Here is a 13,514-nt window from a genome sequence, read left to right on the forward strand (position 1 = left end):
TGATATGGAGAGAGGCTAGAAGTTTCATTCTATTATCATCAGGGAAAGAAACCGTTGGGATGGTCCTGGCGCGCTTGTATGGGAAGCCATAATAACGAACGGACGCGTAGAGCTCCACATTTTCAACAAAGGTTCATTTACCGGAGAACGTGCATCTTTTCCGGGTGCCATTGGTCCAGACTTTGATTTTATGGATGATAACGCATGGCCACACAAGACTCATGCACTTGCTTCTGGAAAGCTCATGAAAAGTGAAGATTTTAACAGAGAGAACTGACTAGCATGATTGCCTGATTTAAATCCATTTGGACATGTGTAGAGTACTTAAGGAAGACGTCTGGCGGCGCGACCTTTCCCTTCTGAAAATACCAGACAACGAAGCAGATGATTCTTGAATAATGGAACTCGTACCCCAAGAACTGTAAGATAATCTGGTGCAATGCAAGCATGCAATTAGGGAAGGTACCAAGACTGTTTGGTTTGTTGTTCTTCCTCGTGACCAGACAGTTTTTTGTACCAAAGCCATTCTATCAATAAAGCCTTTTTCTTTTCTTTCCGTACTGTATGCATCCTATTGATTTTTTGGTATTATACTTTCCTTGTCCTTTAAATACTATATTATGTTTCTGTAGTATGAATTTGATGCTTCTAGTAGATTTTTTCGAAAACAAGGCCCAAATCAGAAAAGTTGCTGAAGTTTTGGACATTAGAGTATATTTCTATCATTCGCGTTGAGTGCTTTGTAAAGTTAGTAAAATCAAGAAAACATCAGTTGTAATATGTAGCTAATTTTATATAAATTTTTATTAACTCTTTATTTTTAATTTGATACATGCTGTCCATTGTAATTTTTGATTCATTATTGTGATTTTCCTGTGCTGTGCGAGCTCCTAACACTGCAGAATCAAGAACTTTGACTATAAGTACATTGCACTTCGGTTTATTCCTATGTTGGAAAGAGTGAATAATTTAAATGGCAACAGTAATTTAACCTTCAATTTTATAGTTTAAGCGACTGCTATCTCGGTAAATAGCTTATTGGACTTCATTTCTGACAGCAGAAAACAGCTAAATTGATAATCAGCTTTATTTTGCGGTGTAAAAATAATAGCCTTTCATAAATGTTTTAGTTAATACCAATTCTTGCATTGTTTTTCACTGAAAACCTCATCTATTTTAAGTATTTAAGTGATAATAATTCGCAAGGCAGGTTGAAGACTAGACAGATTAATAATACTAAAGGAAGATTTGTGATGGTTCAGTAATTTACTTATTTAATCCATTTGTTTTGGTACTCGTTTTTAGTTCAATTCTATTCAAAAGATGAAAGTTAAACGAGCATTTATGAATAGGCATCGAATCATAAGAAAAGTGGTTGTTGATTATTTAACTGATTATAGCAGAGTACATGATGGTCTTAAGAAGTATGCCTTCATGAAGGACTTTATGAGGGAAACTGTAGCTGGACCCGAACCCAGGATGAACTAAGAATATCGAGCTGCTCTATCTACCCAGTTGTTCAGCAACCTTCTTTGGCTGCTGGTCAAAATCAACCAAAATGTGTGTATTAAGAAGACGTTTCGGGTCAGTGGTATTTTCATTTTAGAACAGTCTTTCTTGGTGAATAATAAGATATATTTTATTGAGAAAATAATTACAATACGCTTTAAACTTTAAGCATAAAAATTAAAATTATAGTTATAATTGTTATAAAAACAAATGTAACTGAATGAACTTTATTTTTCTGTTCAACATCTGTGGCTTCCATGATTCTGAACTTGTGATTTAATTTAATCAGGTCTGGCTAACAATTAGTCGACATAAGACGAATTCAAACATCTGAATTTTCGGTAGCTAAGCTGTGAGAGTATTTGCTCGCAATTATAATTTGAACCAAATGTGAACAAAAAATGAGAAAGCCATTTTTTTTTTTAAATTTTGGATAGTGGATCGGCGTTGCCAAACTTAAAAATTTCTCCTTGAAATTATGTTAAAATTTTTATTTTTTTAAAAATAAAAATGCATGTTAGTTACTACCAATTTTGTAATCAAAATAAAAATGTTTTTGTTATTCATTTTCCGTTTATTTTTTAATGCATTTTTCAAATTCTCTTTTCGTATTTATAATTTATTTTCATATATTATATTTTAATTTCGGGACTCGAGTGAATCCCTCGAAATTATAAAATGGGTCATTCGGTCATACGTTGCCGGGGTTTGTATTAGCCTTTAATTATTCGGCCATTAATGAGCAGTAGATAAGTTGGGTTGGATGTAGATTGAATACTATCTTGGTTAGTTCTTTACACAGTGCGGACTCAGCTGCCTTTCCTAATTTTCAGGAAATAGGAATTTCGTAATTTGCAGAAAATAGGAAGCGTTTGCTATTTAGTATTTGGTATTTCAGTTTCGGTCGTTAGGAGAATTCGAGACTGTGAGATCCTTAGGTTTGCAGCTTTGACAAAATCTATTTGAATGTGAGCACTGCTGATTCTTAACTGAACTTGTATTTCCATACTGATCTAGCTCTGTAAGTTTACAGCAGATCCTGCATTGTTGCTTGTGTTAGTTTGTAATTTGATAGGTAGCAATTCGATTCGTAGCTAATAAAATCAAATATTTTAGTTTCAATTTTTTTAACAACTATGTTCTACTTAAATTAATTCATGGTGTGAACGAAAACTCAGAAATAACCCAGCAGTCTAGCCAAAATTGCTGGTTGCTTAATATGAAGTAATGGTATTTTAGGTTAGAATTTGAGTTCTCTGGAAATAGAGTGATTAGTAATCGTGTAGGCTTATTGAATATTCGTGGACAGTGTCTGCATATTTTTACCTTTGGCTTTCGTTGTCAGAATCTCCAAAAATTGTACATGAGGGTCAATCTTAGACTATCTATTTGCTTTATTTTGCTACTCTGCCTTATTGCTAAATGGCATTTGCAGTGCCATATATAATTTAGAAAACTTATTTTTTTTCCTTACAGCATGTAGTTGCTTCTTAATTTAAGCCTTCGCAATTCTGCTATTTGCAAAAGCAGCGTTTCAAACCTGAGCCAGGTAAGCAGGGGCTTCTAAAAGGAGAACATACCATTGAGATGAATGTAAGGAGCTTGTGACAGGTGCTGAGTTAGTGACGACCGACCATACATCACTGTCAGCTCACCAAGAGCATTATATTACATGTCTCGGTTTGTGTACATTACCTGTGGGCGTAGTACCCACAACAGGAGTGATTAATAGTAGTAAATAAGATAATTTAAAAAAACTTTTTCCTATTGGAAAGAGGGAAGGGGACAGGAATGAGGATGAAAAATATCCAAATCGAGGTCGTCGGGTTGAAATGTGAGCTGTTTCAGATGACATTTTGGTCATGAATCAGCATTACATGAAGTTAAGAGAAAATTTGTATGCATAAAAAACACATAAAAGCTGAAATGTTTGAAACCTTAACCTTTTTTTATCATTTGCTTTTTTTCCCTTAACTTTTATTACGTAAATGTGTATTTCTGATTTGTGTTTTGAATACAGTCATATTTTTCAGCTTTAAAACTAATTTAATAATTTCTAGTTGGAATTAAAATTAAGTACATGTGATTTTTGAATATTTTGAAACCATGTTGAATTAACATCGCAGGGGCCTGTTTCTTTCCAGTGTGTCACTGTTGACAGTTCTCGCAGTTTTATCTAAGATAATTTCTTTCATATGATCTGTATAGAATATATTTTGAATGGCATATTCTGAATTCCATTCTGGTCTTCAATAAATTTACCATGTGCTTGAAATGGATTGAAGGATCTTAAAATTATTACTCAATCACAGTAATATTAATTCACAACTTAAAAGGAGCAACAAGCACATGGCTATTCTAGCCGTTTGTAATAAATGGAAAATATAGGAAACAAATATCTTTATTATGCGAATGTGTCGCCTCTAGAAGACAGATACTGAAATTTTTGTTCAGTTTGAAATTAAAAGTTCACCAAATTGTCAAAATATGTATGGTTCATTAAGTTCCCACAAAATCTTAAACTGATTTATCGTAATGTATAATTTGGCCTTCTTATCAGTAAATTTATTGGATGTTAGCATAAATATGAATTATAATTAAAAATATAATTTTCTGATTTTTTGTAACTCTCTTTCGGAATATGTGTAATTCATGCACAAAGGCGTTACTCGTTACTGTGTAGAAGGACACATATGCGAACGTATGATTTGATTTAGAATCTTCATGGATTTTGAGCTGTTGCATAAATGCGCGTGCAAAATATTACAACAGAACCTTATCCTTCAGAATCATAGAGCACTCTTTAAATGTTAATAACAATATCTGATTCTTAGCAGCTGATTTAAAAATTCTTTAATGATTCTCAAGTCGTGATACTGGAGAAATAGATTATCACAGCATGTTAAAAAAAATCTTTTTATATAAGTTTTGAAAAGTGAATGAATCTTCATCAAGTTCAGGTTTTAAAATGCTTGCCGGCAAGTATGTTATGTCCATCTCAAGTGCACAAGTGCAGGATTTACGTATAAGCTACACAAGCTATAGCTTAGTAAACAAAATATATAAATCTCTAATAAATCAGACTGGATCGAATGTAAAGTAATAAATAGAGAACGTTATTCCACACAACGTTATTGACGACCACCAAAGACGAATATAATTATGACATCACGGTTTCATTTTACAAATAAAGACTACCGCTATCTATTGGCGATAGAAGGATACATAGTAATAAACTTATATTTAACTATAAGGGCCCGAGCTTTCTTGGGAGCCCCCCAAAAAACCCTCTAGGTATCCGAAAATCCTATTTGGCACTGACATATAATATTTGAAGTTATAAAGGGCCCCATATGTCAAATAGCTTAGGGCCTTATCAAGTCTAAATCCGGCCCTGTCCATCTCATAGTTCTAACAACACAGAAATAACGCATAAATTTCGTAATAGCAATATATGAAGCTAAGTCATGAAACTTAAATGGCTTAACGAATTAGATAATCAGCTAGTTGGAGTTTTAAAAATACCAATATGAACTACCTGTTCAATGGGCTTATTGTGTTCTGCATCAGGATTTTAAGTACCATCGACATTTAAATAAATGTAGATATGCAGTTTGTAACTACGAAAGAGTGTGACACGTAAAAGTTATTGCAAGGTTACTTATTATTTAAAGCAGTTATTATGTTATGTTATTGCGGTATAATCTTAATAAATAAAGAAGGAACCATGACCTAGATTTCGTAATAGATAACAACGTAAAATACGAATCACCGCAAATTCTGTGCAGCTTGATGATTTGGATTAGTTTTAGATAATTTATTGTTCCTCTTTTTTCTCACTTGTATTATGCTGGTTTCAGAAAAGCAGATTCTGTTGTTTGGATTAAATCAAGAAGTTTAACAGTGTTAACTTTAATTACTGTTAATTCCAAAGTATTTGTCACACTTGAATTTTCTGTATTGTAACTTTCGTGCTTGTTGTTAGCGCTTTCTTGCAAGGGCTGTCATTGATAGAACCCTGTAGTAGAATAACTTAAATCAGTTTTTGCGATTAATAATGTCTTGATCGAAAGCGAATAATCATCAGAAGGGAAAAAAATGAGTGGAAAAGTGTTCGACTGAAAAGCATTGTTGAGATAAATCGACGATTACATTTCGTCTGCATTGTTATTTTTACTTGCGAAATGTGAATGCTTCAAGCCATTTTAATTCTTTCAGCCTGTTTTTAGACCCATCCGTCGCAATAATATCAGTGTTGAATGTTTAAAACATAAATTTTTAATTCTTTTGGGGTCAATAACTGATGACAGGCTGTGACAAGTACTGTGTATCGATTGTAGACGTTAAATGCATAGATGCAGGCGCTGCGCATTGATTGCTGATGCTACCTAAATATTACGATGTCTCTCCTAAAAAAGGTAGAAACTCTGTTTATAGGTGAAAAAGAAAAGTAAGCGGGAAGAAAAATTGTTTTATTTTTATGATCTTGACGAATCCGTGTTTGTTACTTTTTAAGTTGACATAGTCTATAAATAAGAAATGCTATATGAAACTTGAGTTCTGTTAAGATGATGTAGTTTTTCATTTTGCTTTAATCCGTTGTGCTCCTCATGGCCTTGTTTCCGATTCAGTAACCTTCTACATTTTTTTTTTTGCTGAGCTGGAAAACAAAATTTTCACTAAGGAAGTATTAACTAGAAGAAATCTGTCTCGAATAAACTATTGAAATATTGATACTAGTGAAAATTATAGCTGAAAGGAAAGTAACATTACTTTTGCAACTTGAATTCTGCTCATCATTTCAAAACTTCAGAGAAACATTAAGGTCAACAGATTGGGGACATCGTATTAGTCGAAGAGATACATAAATCGAAGTTTATAAGGGATTTAGAAATTAGTGAACAATTGTTATATGACAGTAACTAACCCTAACAGTAACTAACAGAACCCTAACAGTAACTAACAGTTACCAAAATTAGAAAGTGACATTTCAGTAAAAGACAAAACTTACTGGCATTGACATAAAACGAAACAAAATACAAAGGTACGCAACACAGCACAGCAATGCAATTCTGAAACATAAAAATTGCATCTGGAAAAATTTTTGATAGGGAGGTAATCTTTGCTGTTATCAAAAATGAAACGTAGAAGTGATGATATATATATCAACATTTGTAGCGAAACGAAAATAAACATTTTACCGTGGACTTTAATGCATTTCTCAGATCTGAAATTTCTTCAATTGTTGCGGTTAAATGAAAGCAGTTCGTTACATTATAAACATAACACCAGTCGATGTTTTGTTTATTACATCTTTACATACATTGTATCTTACAGCTGCACAATGTAAAAAATATTTGATAAAATTAAATACTTGAATATCAATCTTGGACAGTATTTGTAAATTTGATTGTTGCATAAAAATAAAACCAACTGTTATATTTCACAAAAATCAGTATGTAGTCGTGCAAGCATGCGGTTTAAGAGAAAAATTTGGCAACTAATGCCATTCGTGTCTTGATAAACTGCAGCTCCGATGAAGAAACTGGCAATTTTGCTAATTTTGTTGAGAGGGGGGGGGGGTCTGGCAGCTTTGCTTTGATGAAGAAACTTGCAGGTTTTCTTTAAAAAAATGGCTGAAATGATTATATTTTTAGCAGTTTTTCTCTCTTTTTTTGTATTGTCCTATTAATACATAATGCTAAAACTATTAACTTAAGTTTTGGATGATGCAATATTATACAAAATCACTGTTTACTTAAGGTTTATTACGAGAAGAACCATTTTAATAAATAACGTTTTCTTAGCAGGGATGGGCGTCAAAGATATTTTCTTGCTTGCCTTTTTTTTATCCCAGAAGAAAGCTCTGTTATTTTTGACAAGGCTCTGGCAAGCATTTTCCCGTTGGAACGTTAGGACCCGCCATCCCAACCAACTTGTCACCAAGCCTTTTCATTTGCGAAAAGAGAGAACGCGTTCCTTTCAAATGATGCGTAAGCTTCCCTTTAAAACACAAAAAGCTACCATCGAGTCAATCGACCAAGCTCTATAATTGACGGACATTAAAAATCCAAAAAACCCAGAAAGGAGAAGGAGGAAGGAGCAGGAGGGCGAGGAGGAAAAGAGGAGTTTAATCGCGACAGCAGCCAGCTCTGCGATGGGGGATTGGGATAGCTGGTCATAAATCGGAGATTGTCTAAAAATAAGGGGACGAGAGTAAGAGGGGTGGGTTGCAATGTGAGAGTTTTTAAAGCCTAGGAGCAGAGTAACATCCCAACGAATAATAATAGTAGTGCGCCGCGTAAAAAAAAATATATTTTAGACGATGATTTAAGAGCTTTGTTGAACACATAATGGTCGGAGCTGCAGAACCTTCTCAGTGACGTGTTTTTCGTTGCTCTTCTCATAAATTATCCGCAGAACAATGTCAAACGTGACCTGCCGCCAGACAGCCCGCTTCCCTCAATCATTGCCGCTTGCGTAAACGTCCAAAGAAATGTGGCACTTGGCAAAAGGGATGGATTGAACCCCCCTTCGCTTCTCTTCTCTCACCCATTTTCGGTTCTCTTTCTTAGGATACTGCGGTAGTACTTCTTTTTCGCCACCCCCTTTCAGTATATTTTCATTCTTTTTTATTATTTTTATGTTTCTAAATCCCCTTTCTTCCCACTCGTCCCCTTGCCTCGTCGTATCAAAACCTTAGACTATCATTCTCTCTCTCTCTCTCTTTGGGCGAACTCCTCGTTGTCGATCATATTGAGTCAGAAAGGGGTGGTGCGTTAAATAAAATGCATATAAGCATGGTTTCGAGGATTAATTAAAGCAGCCTCCGTTTGCGTGGTGGGCGCATGCGTCTTAAAAAGGTCCGTAATTCATAAAACGAGGAATTCCTTATAAAAATGCATTTGATGTGTTTTTCGAAAAGCGTTTAAGAAAGATTTTCACATTTGCTTTCGCCATACCGCGTTGCCATGAATCGTTTCGTTGCGACTAGCTCCCCTAAGACGACCATTTCTCATATGACGAATGTTTTTCAGCATAGAACAAACATTAGTACTGAATATTAGTTCATATAACACTAGCACAGAAGGCCAAAGATATCTCAAAACATGGCTGATGGTCTAATCTTTACAAGGTTCGTTAGGGCCTTAGACTTTAGAAGGCTAACAAATAATCCTGTAATTTCTTGCAGTTATCTTCTTTGTTGATAAAAAAATGACTCAAAGGAATGCTGTGCTTAAGTTTTTGGATTGTCTTAATCTGACCTTGATTATTAACCTTTTAAGTAGTGTTTCGGTATTTATTGAGAAACTCTTGCACAGAAAGAATTTCATTCTTGCTATTTTTCTTAAATTTATTTCTGGCGCGATTGCCGTATATTTTCTGCAATCATTCTGTATCAATGTGAAATTTTATTGCTAACAAAATTTACTAGTATTTAAGTAATTAACATTTAGAGAAAACACTAAGGAAAAGAGTCAGCGTCGTTTCCTTTGCGGATAAAATGAATAAAAAATATATAAAAAAAAGGCTTAGTTCTTAAATATCTGAACTTACGTAGTAATGCTAAAACCATGTTGAAATATTTTTAATGCTTTAAATAATTATTGCATGCCGCAGCAGTTTGCATATGAATCTGTATAATTATGTATAATTTCGAATACACTTTTGTTGTTCATAAATGTGCAGTATGAAATTATGAAATTCTATACAATACACACACACACACACACATATATATATATATATATGTATATATAGAGAGAGATTTTCCGTGCAGAAAGTTTCTTATATTGAGTTATAAAATTGTTGTCGGAGCAGTAGTATGAAAAAAATTAATTTACAATGTAAGATTTTTTAGGTACTTAGGTATTATCCCAAACACCGTAGTAGAAATCGCCAAATTTTCAGAAGTCACTAAACCATGCGCATCACAGTTTTTTAGGTAGCCATATCCATTGTGAATCGCAGTCCGAAAATTCACCGTATCAACTTTTCCTTCTGTAAAAAATCGCTAAACAGCGCTAAGGTAGTTGCGCTAGTACGCAAATATCAAACTTCATTTATAGTGTTAAATTATTATATAATTTATTAAATATATTATATATTAAAACTTTTGTTTCATTTATAGTGCAAATATAATGATTTTCACAATACACGAGTATGCAAAATTAAGAGAATTTGCGTATTATGTCAAATTCCTGAAAAACTAATGAACAGATTTTAATGAAATTTGGTATGAATATTCACTTATAACAGAGAAAGAGATATACCATTCGAAGGTCATTTTATTTACGCATGATTATCAGTACAGCTGATAGTGCAGAGATGACCAAAATCCACTTAGCCACTTAGGGATATCGAACTGAAAATGAGTCTACTATGGAGTCTTGTCCTCTCTCACAGCTAGACAGGTCGCGCAGCATGATGGCATACTGGGCGAAAGGAAGTTGCAGAGTAACTGTGGTAGCCGATACTGCAGCAAGGTAAGTTTTAGCTCCATGATGTTGGGTAGAAATTTCCCTCCTATGAGCATCCCAGGCATGCTCTATAGGGTTAAGTTTATGAGATCTGGCTGGCCAATCCATTCGGCGAATATTCTGACATTCCAGGTAATCGTGGACCAGCTAACCCCTATGTGGACGAGCGTTGATGACCATCAAACAGTAACCGAGGACCAACTTCGCCCCTGGAAAGTTGAATATAGGGCTCTAAGTTCTACCTCATAGCAGTCAAGAAGCCTTTTACAAACGCACGCTGGAAGTGAGGCCGTCCTGCATAAAATCTGCCGAAACCTTTACAACTCTACCACCGTAATGATCCTTTTCCCTGATGAGGAAGGGATGGTATCTTGCTCCAGGCTGTCTCCAGAAACAGCTACGCCGAGAATCAGTGTCCAGGCTCAATCTTGACTCATCTGGTAATAAAGCACGGTGCTCCATTGAAGTCCGGTCCAAGGCGCATGTTGTCCTCACCGCGCTAAACGCGCTTTCTTGTGTGCTGCAGTGAGCGGGATGTAAACAGCGGGTGCCCTGGGATATGGCCTTATCTCATGAAGCCTTCGGACAAATGTAAAACGTGAAACTCGGGTTGTAGTGGTAGCATACAGCTCACGTGAGAGCTGTGAAACTGTAGTTCTCCTGTGTAGCCAAATAACGATCCTCATTCGTCGTTGTGGATCTTGGTCGATCTTGCTCAGGTCTTCTCAATATGGATCCGGAATTCTGAAACTTGTTTGCAGAAGAACCTGAGCGTTATATTGAGCTCTGTAGCTACCTACGCTTGTGATTGACCTGCTCCAATCCACCGACAATTCTCCATATCATCAGTCATCCACACGTTCGTGGCTACGCATTTTACTTGATACCTTATAAAATTTATCCAACTCCTGAGAGAAAGAGGGTGAAAGTCGTGAAGGAGTACAACCATACAAATTGCCCCAAACCCCTCGTACGCTTATCTCCCTTCCACAATCACAGCTCCGTCGACATGCGCATGTATACTTGCATATTTGATTCTGAATATTTGCGTAATTCTTCGGCAGCATAATTAGTCTGGTTCAATACTTTTCTTAAGAATAGACATAACGTGCAAATCTCTTTAATTTTGCACAGGAATATATGTACGTCCTTGATGAAGTGACACCGGGGGAAAAATCAATGTAAAAAAAAAATAATTTTATTGTTGTGCAAAAGCTAGTATTATTCTAAAGCAAGTATAATCAAGCTGGTCACCACCTCTACCAGTTGGCAATTTAAGCTTTCGCGACTAGTGGTAGAAGATTTTGTCCGAAACACATGTGAAAGTTTTATTCTCTTATTTGACGGTTTCCCTGCGCGCAGCCCTCTCCTGTTTCCATATATTTATACGGCTTTTTTTATTTCTAATACATTTTTTTTGTTATAAATGTACTCAAAGTGCAAATAAACAAATAAATTTGACGCTATAATTTTTAATAATTCTTCATTTAAAAATGACTTAGCAGTTACATTAAATTAAGTAACTACCTACAAAGTGGGTGGTAATTATAAAAATGTTAACTGTCCTTGATCTAGAGTAAGGATTATAAATAGACATTCAAGAATTGTTTACTTTTGGGGTGCTTTTGTGGAGGACTTTCTTAAACAAAAGGATGTAAATTTACATTTAAATGTAAGAATAGTTTAGCGTAAATATTGCAAGAAATTGCTTGCAATCATCTCATCAGTTGTCCAGAATCGAATTCGGGATTAACAACCAATGTTTAAATGCCTACTTGGCTATTAAGATTTATGTAAGCTAGCAGTAATAGGTCGGGGATTATTACAAACTAATTGCAATAGGTAATAAAATGTGTGTGCATATCGTTGCAGTCTTATAGCTGAGGATTGAAAAGATGGGGGGAAAAGTTTTATTCATCATTTGTCAAAATCAGTCTCGAAGATATTTTTAAAAATTAAATAAAACATCTTACTACCTATATATTAATTAACTGTCAACTACTGGTTTAGTTTTCTTAACGAAACTTTTTTATATGGAAATTAATTATATATATTTTTTAATATGGAGATCAGTTATAATTAGAGTATCTAATAAGGCAGATTATTAATTATTTTGTTACGCATGCAAGATACCTACCTAAATTAAAAAAATATTTTATTTTGAGTACTTTTTTTGGATTTACTACAGTGTAATGCCTTCGCAATAATCGAATGATAGCTCAAGATAATTATGACCTTGATAATTTTCTTGAAGTGATAGAGTGATTTTTAAACGTTACGACCTTAATAATTTTCTTGGAGTGATTTTTAAACCTTAATACTCATCTACTCTCTTTTATAATTATGATGTGATATATTAGCATTAATATGTATGATCTGTAACCGATGTTATTACATATTAACATGATATTTCAAATGCTTTTAAACTCTTGGCTTATACGATCCATTTGTCGATGCTAAGTTTATAAATTTCTTAATGGAGAAAAATTTATTGGTATTTATTGGAAATTGATTTGTATTTATTGAAGAAATAGATGCCCATAAAACAGTGCTACAATACGTCACTTCATAACTATATGATTATTTGATAATCCAATGCAAAAAGAAAGATTATTTGTGGATGGTAAATAATGCCTCTCTAAAAGGAATATTCAAGTTTGGCCTTGGTTGTTTGTAACTTCCTAGGTCAGCGTTTAAGCATTTTAACTTCATTGTTAAATATAGTATAAGGAAAGTGTGTAGGCTAAGGTTATCTTAGACTAACAGATACGAGAAATTCTTTTTGAGATTTATGACTTTAACTGAGAATTAGGCATGGGGATTTTCACGTTAATTACGTGGAAATACGCTCATTTATGACTAATAAGACACGCCGTCTTTTGATTTTTGATTGACGACAATTTGTTTTTTGGTCCCAGACTTGCTGACGCTTTAAAGACAAAGAGCCAAATTTCACCAAAGTATGCAATTATGTACTACACTTGTATCTCAGCGTTATAGGAATTTAACTAAGCGTAATTCTCCTACATTAAAAGTAGCGGAAAGTACATTTTTAGAGGTTAAATCTTTTGACTTGTTTTTTGCTTCCAGATTTGCTTACGCAGTAACAGTTTACCAAACTTTTGATTAAAGGCATCACCAAAATTGAATCCTATTTAAAGAACCTAATTAAACTACAGTAATCATGGATACTGTTCCTCAGTTTGTTGATTCCGTTAAAAATAGAAGTGGATTATTTTCGCACTTGTCATTTTCTGTATTTTTCTATATTCTTGAATATATTTAGAATAATTAAGCATAAAAATTTCTATATTAAATACTTTTATTTAAATCACTAAAGGAACTAATATGCATCTGTCATTAAAACGAAATGTAGCTTTTTCTTGTTTTGAAATACGCATTTGATTTTGAATGACGAAAAAACGAAAACTCTTCATTAAAGAAAATAAAAAGAATGATTTTTGGTTATACTCAGTCTTTATTCACTTCACCTGTCAGTTTAGCGAGGTTTTGTTGAAATGCTGT

Source organism: Stegodyphus dumicola, chromosome 1 (genome assembly GCF_044657685.1).
Source record: "Stegodyphus dumicola isolate Sdum_Otavi_A_Nest chromosome 1, ASM4465768v1".
Taxonomy (NCBI): domain Eukaryota; kingdom Metazoa; phylum Arthropoda; class Arachnida; order Araneae; family Eresidae; genus Stegodyphus; species Stegodyphus dumicola.